Raw genomic sequence first — 9,647 nt, 5'->3', positions numbered from 1 at the left:
GTCGCTCGCTATTTGGTAAGTATTAAAAGTATACACATTACATTCGCTTTTGTTTTAGGCGTTCTTGTAATTACATGAGCAAACGGATGAAGATATCGTAGACAGAAAAAGAAGAGAAAGGAAGAGGTAGAGGGAGATATTTGAACACTAGTGTATTAACAGTTACATTAAGCAAACGATAGAGGAAGAGCAAAAGGTATAATTGAAAACGTTAAAACCCGGAATAAATACTGCTCTATGATCTCAGCCTATTTACTTCCCTGAGCTTGTATTATATTTTATAGGATGAAAGCCAAAGTTGACCTTTGGGCAAAATTTTTCGTCCGGCGCTCTAGAATTCTGCCAAATCACTGCCTTAGTCCTAGCATTATTATATATCGCCTGGCAGAATCGTTAGCATGCCGAGCGAAATGCTTAGTGGTATTTCGTCTGCCGTTACGTTCTGAGTTCAAATTCCGCCGAGATCGACTTTGCTTTTTATACTTTTGGGGTCGATTAAATAAGTGCCAGATGTAATCGAGTTTATCCCTTGTCCTTTTTGTCTCCTCCCTGCTTAGCCCCCTGTGGGGAATAAAGAAGTAATTATTATATATCGAGGGGACGCGGCGAGCTGGCATAAACGTTAGCACGCCGGGCGAAATGCTTAGCGGTATTTCGTCTGCTGCTACGTTCTGAGTTCAAATTCCGCCGAGGTTGACTTTGCTTCCTTTCGGGGTCAATATAATCAACTTAATCCGTTTGTTTATTCTTGTTTGTCTTCTCTGTGTTTAGCCCCTTGTGGGTAGTAAATAAATAGGTATTTCGACCGTCTTTACGTTCTAAGCTCAAATTCCGCCGATGTCCACTTTGCCTTTCATCCTTTCGAGATCGATAGAATAAGTACCAGTTGAGTACTGGGATCGATGTAATCGACCATCCCCCTCCTCCAAATTTCAGGCCTTGTACCTACAGTAGAAAGAATTATTATATATCGAAGATTAGACGGTGAATTTGGCTGAAACACAAGAGCGACGGACTCAATGGCTTGCTGTATGGAATTACATTCATTCACTTTCGAGCGCTTGTGTTAAGTTCGCTTTTCATCTATTTAGTCATGCTTGATACAGTCAGGGTTGACTTTACTCGCCATGATTCAATGATTGATAACATTTGTATAACTGAACTACAAGGGTCGATTCAATTCACTACTAGGATGTCTTCAGAATTAATACGAATAAAATATATCGTTGGATTCGTAGAATCGCTAGAGCACTAGACAAAATGTCTCGTAGTCTATATTCCGAATATGTACGTTATAAGTTCGACTCTGCCAAGGTCAATTCTTTTTTTCTTTTTTTCGGGGTCGATAAAATAAAATATCAGTTAAGTACTTGGTCCAGAACAAAATTGCATGTTTTTTCTGAATTAGCAACGATTATATAAAAATATATAATCATACCCAACATACACAAACAAACACAAACATACACAAACACACACACACACACATATATATATATATATACAAAAATAGGCCTAGGAGTGGCTTGCTTACCAACCACATGCTTCCGGGTTCAGTCTGACTGCGTGGCACCTTGGGCGAATGACTTCTACTATAGCTTCGGGCCGACCAAAACCTTGTGAGTGGATTTGGTAGACGGAAACTGAAAGAAGCCCGTCGAATATATATATATATATATATATAATATATATATATATATTATATATATATATAAATGTGTGTGTGTGTGTATGTTGTGTATATGTGTTTTTCCCAAAAAAATCGCTTGACAACTGATGCTGGTGTCTTTACGTCCCCGTAACTTTGCGGTTCGGCAAAAGAGACCGATAGAATAAGTACTAGGCTTAGAAAGAATAAGTCCTGGGTTCGATTTGCTCGACTAAAGGCGGTGCTCCAGCATGGCCTCCGTCAAATGACTGAAACAAGTAAGAGAGTAAAATAGTAATAGTATAAATAGGATTATTACATAAAGATTGCCGCCCACAATTTCAAACGCTCTCATCATCCCACACACAAACACCTACACTACTTTAAGCCTTTTGTTACCATCGTAGTTGAAACCGCCTCTGGCTCTGTCGTACAAATATCTTCCACCAAAGCTTAGTCGCATTTTATGTTCCTAACACTAGCTTAATAATAACTGTTATTTTGCTAAATTCTTGGCTTCATTTAAAATTAATGAAAAGGAACACTGTGCATCTCAACAGAAATATGGTAACAAAAGAGTTAACAATACTAACACTTCTACCATTCTGCACATTGCCAAGCCAACGTGAAAGCTTTTTCGCAGGCTATTTACCTACGAAAATTAGCTGCCAATTTCCCTTCAAATCACACGCCACTCTCTTAGAAAATGATACGTTTGATAATGTAGTCCAGAGTTATAGGAAAATGCTTGGAAGGACACGGTTGGAAAGCCTTTGACCCTAGTTCTGTTGACCTGAGGATCAATAACATTATCCTCTATCACTAGTACCACCAGCATACATAACGCATGTATGTATATTCACCACTAATATCATGGATATTCAAGCCACTATCAACAACAGTTTTACCACACACACGCACACACACACACACACACACACACACACACACACACACACACACAGAAGTTAACAACAATCACCATAGCAACTAATTAGTCTACGGCCACAATCAGAATCATCCCTAATGCCAACATCGCTAGTCATGTTATTGACAAAAATACCAACAACAGCACCTCAATCCTTGCCATTGCCATTACAAATATCACACACATACTACCTTCACTTGTGATGCTGCTACTGGTGGTAATGGTAGTGGTGGTTGTGGTGGCTATGGAGGTGGTGGTGGTGGTGGTGGTGGTGGTGATAAATATGATGGCGTCTCTCTCTCTCTCTCTGGTGATGAGGATGGTTATGGTGATGATTGTGACAGTGAGTTTGGTGCACAAACACCACCATCACCCTTACCGGCATCACAGTCACCACTAATGCCAACACCAGTACCATAAACAATGCCAAGGCAACAACGATAACACGACTAGCACTGCATTCACCACTACCACCTTTACAACTCCACCATAACGACTAGTCCCAACACCAACAAAACTATCAACGCTACAAATACCACTGCAGTCACGAATGTTGTATGGCGGGATTTTAGCGTTCAGTGTTCACAGGAATTGGGAAAAGTATACGAGGTGGCATGGCCTATAACTGCAATGTCTCCAGACGCGTGTTTGCTCTCTGAAGATTGACATGGGATTAATGCAACAACAAAAAGACTTCAACAAGCCCTATCACAAGGCGCTATCGCCACTACCACCACTATCGACATCGTCGTCGTCATCGTCGTCGTCGTCGTCGTCATCGTCATCGTCATCATCATCATCATCATCATCATCGCCACCATCATCATCATCATCATCAAAATCATCATCATCATCATCATCATCGTCATCGATACCACCACCATCAACATTACCATTGTCATCGACATCCTCATCATCATTACCAGCACCAAACTCACCACCACCATCATCACCATAGTCATCCTCATCACCAGAGAGAGAGAGAGAAAAAAAAAAGAGAGAGAGACCATCACCTTTATTACCGCTACCACCACCACCTCCACCATTACCACTAGCAGCAGCATCACAAGCACCATAACTACTATATCGTCATTAAATGAACCCCATCCAGCCGCTGCTCCCATCACCATCACTATAACCATCACTACCGTCATCATCATCATCATCAACATCCTCACCATCATCATCATCGTCACAACTGCAACCTCTACCACCACCACTACCACCACCACCACCACCACCACTACCATCTTCACCATCATCATCAGCCTCATCCCCCCTAGCAATTTCCTTTCTTACCATTCCCCCATACAAACAGCAGCCGTCCTCACTGAAGGCTCAGACCTTTTTTACTCTTTCTTTTCTTTTCTTCTTCCTTTCTTTTTCATTATTATTATTGTTGTTGTTGTTGTAGTTGTTACTGTTGTTATTTTGAGATTTGGTTTGGCTATCCGTTTGGTGGTTTATGTTGGCTTCTGTCTGTTTCTGTTGTATTGGCAACACCACCTCAAATGTGACTCGAACACACACAGACATCACCGAACCGCCACAACCACAGCCACATCACCACATCATCTCTATTCTCTCTCTCTTTATTTTCTCTCTCTCCCTCTCTTTATTCTCTCTTTCTCTCTTTCTTTTTCTCCCTCTCTGTCTCTCTCTGTGTATATGTATGTATGTCTTGCGGGGAAGGCCGGCCGGATGAGATCACCTGCTTGCTCTCTTCTCTGTTGACTCGCATGGTCGTAAAAATGTCAACTTACTTCACAACGTACGGATTAAATTCAGTCGAAGATGCCTCGCCTTCTGGCCTGGCTTATTTCAACACACACACACACACACACACGTACACACACACATACACACACATACACACACCACACACACACATGTACACACATGCGCACACACATACACACACACACATGCACACATTCACGTGTGTATATGGGCAACAATAATACCGAATACAGAGTGAGAGACACGGAAACACACAGAGACAAACGCACACGTATGCATACACACACATAGACAGTTATAAACCCATTGAGAAAACGTACATACACATACACACACACATAGACACAGGCAGGAAATTCACTCATATGCACACATACAAATACACACGCGTACACCATACAGACAGAGAGAGACAGGGAAACACACAGAGACAAACGCACACGTATGCATACACACACATAGACAGTTATAAACCCATTGAGAAAACGTACATACACATACACACACACATAGACACAGGCAGGGAATTCACTCATATGCACACATACAAATACACACGCGTACACATACAGACAAATATAATACCAAATGTAGAGAGTGACATACTCACTCAAACACTATCGCACGTATTTACGTACATACACACATATATGAAACCAATGATAAAACATGTATATGTACACATACATAGATTCAGCCCAGGCACGCGCATATATACACATACACATACAAGCATACAAAGACACACTAGAAGTTATTACAATGTACAGAGTGGCACACAAATACTCTAATACAAACGCACGCATATACGTACACACGGTCAAGACAAGCAACACACACACACACAGTAATCCTGCCAGATACAGAGAGGTACACAAAACCTCATATATACACACACAAACTCTCACATACATAAACACGTATACACTGTAAAGCTAGCAAGGACAGATATATACACATACACATACACATATACATATACAAATTTAAACCGAAACAGGGCATACATACATCTTTACACACTATATACATACATACATACATATTTACATATATACATATATACATAAATGCATACAAATTATATATATATATATATATATATATATATATTATATATATATATATATTATGTGTGTATATAGCTAGATAGATAGATAGATATGCATATGTACAGTCAGACACGCAGAAAACATATATATAATCATATGCAATCGCATTGAAACGTAGACACATAGTGACACATACACGCACATACACACTCGCAAACACACACACTCTCACACGTGTATATACATTATACGTGCAATGGCACAAAATGGTCGACTTTGAAAAATATACACATAGATGAGCCCAACACACACAAAGAGAGCGCTATGATAAATACACACATACACAACATAATGATGACAAACATGCACATACATATCTGTATAGATACATACACATATATGCATACATGATATATACATAGATGCATTCATACATAAACACGTAATACATAATGCCATACGTATATACACACAAATTATGATCACACTTATAAATATCTACATATATATTATTATAGTGTATATACAAATACACACCGACAAGTAACATGCAATGATTCTATAGACGGGTCACACACAGACATTCGCACACACATAATCACACACACAACGGCTGCTTATATAAAAATGCACACATGCATATACATTATACACGCAAGGCCACAATACCCGGATGACAGTAGCTGAATTAAAAGGCAACGACAACGGGCCACGACGACTACAACGACAACATCGACGAAAATGATGAAGAGCAGCAGCAGCAACAACAACAATAATAAAGAAAGGAAGGAAAAAAGAAGGAAAGAAGGAAGAAAAGGGATCATAAACAATATCATTTGAATGTCACTGTACTGAAGAGACAAGAAGTCACGTGTGTACGTGTATGTGTACGATGTGCGCATGTATGAAATAAGTCGTATGCATATATATATATAACCACACATATATTATATATGTATATATATACACACACACATATATATATATATATAATATATATATACACACCACATATATACACACCCACACACACACACACACCACACCCACACATAATATAATATATATATATATATAATAGATATTATATATATATATATATATATATATATATATATATATATATAAAGTTATCCAAACAAGAACACAAAAAAGCACACAACAACGCGAGGTCGTGGAATAAATATAGTATTATTGACGCTCATGAAAGTTCAACGTTTCGAGCGGAGCCTTCGTCGGAACATAGGATAGGAAAGATCCAGAGAAGGGAAGACTGAGGAAAAAACTCGCCAACGGTACACACCGGTCACATTTTGAATGTATATATATAATATATATATATATATTATATATAATATATATAAGAGAGTAACCACTATGTGGTCGACTCTAGCACTAAAAATAGATCCGCTAGGTATCAGCCACAAATAATTGCTTCCGATGAAATTTACCACGACTACTAGCGCAAACGAACAGAGGATCTATTTTTAGTACTAGAGTCGACCACATAGTGGTTACTCTCTTATATTTATGTATAAAATTTATCGTATTCCGGGTTTTTATGCACTAAGCCACTTGGTGTTAAATGGATGTACTATTAAATTAGTATTCAATTTTCTCACCCTTATTTGTTGATCATATGTAGTTGGTTAATAAATTATGTGAATGGGTATTATCTGGTAGTTGATTAATGATTAAGGTGTATTTCTCTATTTTCTTATACTTATCTATCTATCTTTCTTTCGAGATTTTGTGTAAAAATTTTGGGTAAATCTCTAATTCCTTCACAAGGTTAATAATAATGATAACAATAATAATAATGATAATAATAATAATAATAATAATAATAATAATAATAATATAATAATAATAATAATAATAATAATAAGCTACAACAACAACCGAAAGAAATGCACTAGGCATTTTCTCCAAAGTGCAAACGAATTTATCTGTTCACCGCCGTATGCGTTACTAATATTGATAAAACGCTGCCTTCCCAGATCGGTAAAGTATGCAGCTACCGTGGTGTATCTTCTTAGATCTATATAAGCATGTAAATTTAACGTTGAGTGTCCTAGCCACATAAATAATGCGGTACCGAATGCAGCATACGAACCTATGCATTGTTGGCCGGTTATCTTTGACCTCCACTGACCTGACCATCTGTGCACTCTTGGCGTGCGTACGGTCAATTATAATTTGTCTAGAATATTTTTCTTTATTTTCTTTTCCGTATTAGACAAATAACTTGATTAAGGTGAAGACGGTGTAAATTGATGGAATCGGGTTTAAAATATTTCTGACATCCATTTTGTTTATTTTCAATGCTGAGGAAGTGAGGAAAGATATAAATAGATTAAATTAAAAAAAACATACCGAACTCACAACGGCTAAAGTTTGTTCTTAGAATTTTTTTCTAATATTGGCACAAGGCCAGCAAAGGTGCAAGACGATTATATCGATTTCGGTATATAGCTGGTGCTTATATTATCTCCCTTGAAAGACGAAAGATAAAGTGGCCCTCGTCTGAATTTCAGCTCAACGTAAAGTGCCGGAAAGAATATCTCTAAGTATTTTATCCGACATGCTAACCATTCTTCTAGTTCGTTACCTAAAAGCGTAAAATATTTATTTCTACTCTAGGTACAAGGTCTTGGAAATTTTGGAGGAAGAAAGCCAATCGATTATATCGACCCAAGTCCGTAACTGGTACTTATTTCATCGACCCCGAAAGGATGATAAGCAAAGTCGATCTCGGCGAAACTTGAACTCAGAGCGTAGCGGCTGGCGAAATACCTATTTCTTTACTACCCACAAGGGGCTAAACACAGAGAGGACAAACAAGGATAGACAAACGGATTAAGTCGATTATATCGACCCCAGTGCGTAACTGGTACTTATTTAATGGACCCCGAAAGGATGAAAGGCGAAGTCGACCTCAGCGTAATTTGAACTCAGAACGCAGCGACGGACGAAATACCACAAAGCGTTTCGCCCGGCGTGCTAACGATTCTGCCAGCTCGCCGACTTCTAAAAGCCTAAAATAGTCTTGATTCACAGTGAAACTTGATCAAGGTCTGAGATTTTGGGAGGGTAGGATTAATCAATCCCATCGACCTGTGAGCTTCAGAGTTTCTTATTTTATGGAACACAAAAGGATCAAAGGCCGAATTTTAATTCAGAAATTAAAGATGGTTGAAACGCCCTTATGCATTTCGTTCGGCGTGCTCACCATTCTAACTACTCGTTTCCTAAAAGATTAAATGTTAATAATCAGTTCTAATACAGTCACATAACATGAAATAGGGAAGGAGAGGGCTAGTCGATTGCATCGCCACCCACTGATCAACTGTTACTTATTTTATTGACCCCGAAAAATGAAAGGCAAAATTGACCACTTGGAATTTGAACTCAGAGCGTAAAGATGGACGAAGTGTCTCTAAGCATTTTGCTCAGCGTGTTAACGATTCTGCCAATCTGCCGCCTTGCGTAGCTTAAATAGTAATAATGGTTTCAAATCCATTGTTTCCCAAAGATAGTAGACTTTTCATTAAGACTCTATCTCAGCCCTAAGACCAATCTAGTTTCATTTTCTTTTCTATTCTCTACTGATCGATAAAAGGAGTACATTTACATAAGTCTGGTTTATTGAAGTTGCTATTGTTGTTTTTTTAACAATAGGTCTGAATAAGCAGAGTGTAAAAATAGCAAAAGGCTTTCCAGCTGCGACCATCCATATTGTCTAATGTAATATGTTAATTGAAACGCTAGTTACTTAAGGAAAATATTATTACTATTTCAAGCAGAACAAGTGATCCCTTAGACGCTCTTCACATTGTTTCTACTAGTTTCATAGGTTGTTTTGTGCAACCTGCTAAACTAACAACCATTTCTTCAATCTCATTATTATGATTAACAATTTTTGTCTCATATTCGTAAAGACGGTTGCATCACAATTTTTACGCAGGGATGGAAAATACCGAACGTCACCATCTCAAACTAGAAACATATACAAAAATACGAGGAAATCACGCTTAGTATGCGTTTGATCCATACACATACATAATGAACCTTGAACTAGGACTATAGAAAAACAAGGTCAGCGAAAACAAAGTTTATTGCAGTTAAAGGTGTTTGACTTTATTACGAAGATAAATTTCCACGGGCCTTCTAATTGAAATACTTCCAACTAGACCTGATCTTATATTATTCATTACAGTGTATAACACGAATTGTGACCTTGGGTAGCAACTGTTACTTCCTATTTGCTTACTCCAAG

General features: G+C 38.1%; 1 long non-coding RNA gene across 1 annotated transcript in view; it reads left to right on the top strand.

Moving 5' to 3' along the window:
• The window catches only part of LOC118766790, a 15,131-nt gene extending 8,051 nt beyond the window's left edge, over positions 1-7,080 (top strand). Inside the window, exon 3 of the long non-coding RNA XR_005002706.1 lies at positions 7,068-7,080. This is a non-coding gene — a long non-coding RNA (uncharacterized LOC118766790). The remainder of the gene's footprint in view (positions 1-7,067) is intronic.
• The last annotated feature ends 2,567 nt before the right edge of the window (positions 7,081-9,647 follow it).

The sequence above is a fragment of the Octopus sinensis genome, linkage group LG17 (assembly GCF_006345805.1).
Source record: "Octopus sinensis linkage group LG17, ASM634580v1, whole genome shotgun sequence".
NCBI classification, from domain to species: domain Eukaryota; kingdom Metazoa; phylum Mollusca; class Cephalopoda; order Octopoda; family Octopodidae; genus Octopus; species Octopus sinensis.
This window is presented reverse-complemented; position numbering and strand designations above follow the sequence as displayed.